The following is a 3,079-nucleotide window of genomic DNA, read 5'->3' on the forward strand; positions in this document are numbered from 1 at the left end:
AGATGACATCATTATATGCATAGAAAACACCAAAGAATCCACAGGAAAAACTCCTGGAAATAATAAATGAACGCAGTCAAGTATCAGGCTACAATATTAACATACAAAAACCTATAGCACTTGCTTTCACCAACAATGATCAGACTGCAGTAGAATTGAAGAAAACAATTCCATTTGTAATAGCTACCAAAAAAAGATATTTAGAAATAAACCTAACCAAAAAATGAAAGACCTCTATAAATAAAACTATGAAAAACAAAACAGAAAACAAAGAAAGAAAGAAAACATAAATTGAAAATGACACAAAAAAGACTTTGGAAAGACATCCCATATTCCTGGATTGGACAAATGAATATAATCAAAATGTCAATTTTACACAAATGTATTGAATTTAATGCAATCTCCATGATTCCAGACATATTTTTCACAGAAAACACAATCATTGGTAGCAGCAGATGGCATAGGGGTTACATCACTAGACTCCCATGTAGTTGAGTGTAGTTCAAATCCTGGGCTCAGAGACTTAAAACTCATACCAGGTTCATGTGCTTACATGCCCAAAATCCCAAGAGGAGAAATGGAGGAGAAGGAATTGTGGCATGGCCATCCCCCCGGAAGGGTGATTTCTTGCTTTCTGCTTCTCTCTCTCTACCTCTCGGTGAGTTCATGCACCCTACAGCAAAAATGTCTCTTAAAAAAAAATAAAAAAAGGAAAGAGAAAGAAAGAAAAAATATACATAATCATAAAATTTATCTGAATCATAAAAGACACTGCACCACCAAAGCAATATTGTGCAAAAAGAATACAGTTAGAGGCATCTCATTACCTGACCACAAAATACATTACAAAGTTGGGATAATCAAAACAGCATGATACAGGCACAAAAACAGGCAAGTATTGATAGACCAATGGCACAGAATAAAGACCCCAGAAATAACCCCCAAAACAAATGCCCACTGATTTTTCACAAAGGGCACAAGACAACCCAGTGGGGAAGAAAATAAAGCTCTTCAGCAAATGGTGCAGAAAAATGAAACTGGACCCCTATCTCTCACCATTAACAAAAATCAACTCAGAATAGATCTAGAATCTAAACACAAAACCTCAAACTATAAAACAGCTGGTGGAAATACAGGGTAAACTCTTGGAGACATTGGAGTAGGCAAAGACTTCTTAAATAGGACCCTCAAAGCACAGTCAATCATCCCCAAGCTAGACAAGTGGGATTACATCAGACTAAGAAGTTTCTGCATGGCAAAAGACACAGTAATTAGTGTGAATCAACAGCCCTCTGAATGGGAAAATATTTTTGTTAATTATGCATCAGATAAGGGTCTGATAAGCAGAATACACAAGGAACTCAAGGTGCTGTTTGGAAAAAAGATGATCAGCCCTATTAAAAGATGGGAGAAGGAGTTCAAGAAAACACTCTCTAAAGATGACATATGAATAGCCAAAAGGCATATGAAAACATGCTCCACATCCCTCATCGTAAGGGAAATGCAGATCAAAACAACAATGAGATACCACCAAGCCCCAGTCAGAATGTCTAAGATTAAAAAAACAAACAAACAAAAAAAGATAAGTGTTGGTGGGGGTACGGTGATAGGGGAACTCTTTTACACTGCTGATGAGAATGTAAATTGGTCTAGCCACTGTGAAGAACAATTTGGAGATGCCTCAGAAATCTACAAATAGAACTACCATATGACCCAGCAATCCCACTCCTTGATATCTACCTAAAGGACAGAAGAATTCTTAATTGGAAAAGTGTTTCCACATCGATGCTTATTGTGGCATTATTCACGATTGCTAAGACATAGAACCAACCCAAATGCCCCTGTACAGATGAATGGTTTGAAAAACTGTGGCACATACACTCTATGGAATACTATTCAGCCATAAAATGTGAGGATGAAGTATATGCGGAGGAGGGGGGCCTAACGAGGGACATTTGGAAAAGGGCTATGGAGGTAGAGCATTGACGAGATGGGGAAGTGTGGTGTTATCGGTTGAAGATGTTTTGATCAACAGGACTGGGGAGAAATGTTCACATATTGAAATGTTCACATTTTAAGCTAAACAATGTGATTGAATGTATATACAAAAAGAAATAAATTTAATAAAGAAAAACAACAGCAACAACAACAAAACCCTGGCTTTTGACAAATAGTGGAAGAATATGGAAGATTTACTGCTGAGTGAAGCAAGCCAGGTTATGAAGGAGAGACAGTGTATGTCCCCACTTAATATATACCAAGTGTCTGCACTCTATAACTGAAACTGATTGACCTAAGGTTGTATAAAGACAAGAGATGGGGGTTAGCGCCAGAAGTGGAGTGTGTGGAGAAGAGGGAACTAAGGAAGGAGATTTGGAATAGAGATATGGAGAGAGAGCAGTGACGGGATGGGGAGGTGTGGTGTTATTGGTGGAAGATAATCTGATCAACTGGACTGGGGAGAAATGCTCACACATATACTGAAATATTCACTTTTTAAGCTAAATAATATGATTGACTTTATATAAAAAAATTAAAATAAAAAAGTGAAAAAAAACTGGACATTTGTTTATTATTATTTTATCCAATGTAAGAATTAGATACCTGTAAGAGTACCTGCTCTTTTCGTTTTTTTAATAAAAACTTTAAAATACATAAAAAATAAGATTCTAGTCTTTTGAGAAAAACTTTTTAGAAAGGCATTAAGCAAAGTCACTAATCATGGGAAAAAAAGCCCTGAGCACTCTAAAGATGAAAAAGTGTTAACTCCAGAATTCAATCTGGAAGATCGAACCTCAACAGAAGAAAGATTAAGTACATGAGACTGAACTGATGAAACAACATTCTGTGACTTGTCTAAAATATTGCTGCTTTTCTTCTAAGCTTTGTTGCCTGGTTTTAAAGGATTTTTGTCCTGTCTTGAGCTGTCGATAAGTTCATGTACCTACTATTTGAACAGAATACAAACCTGTTTCTAGGCTTTAAGTTTCAAGGAAATATCATTACCAGTTCAAAACTGCTTTTCTCAAAATTGCCAGCTGAACTTACTATTGAAAGTAGTTAGATTACTTATGATATT

Source organism: Tupaia chinensis, unplaced genomic scaffold (assembly GCF_000334495.1).
Source record: "Tupaia chinensis unplaced genomic scaffold, TupChi_1.0 Scaffold145660_1, whole genome shotgun sequence".
Taxonomy (NCBI): domain Eukaryota; kingdom Metazoa; phylum Chordata; class Mammalia; order Scandentia; family Tupaiidae; genus Tupaia; species Tupaia belangeri.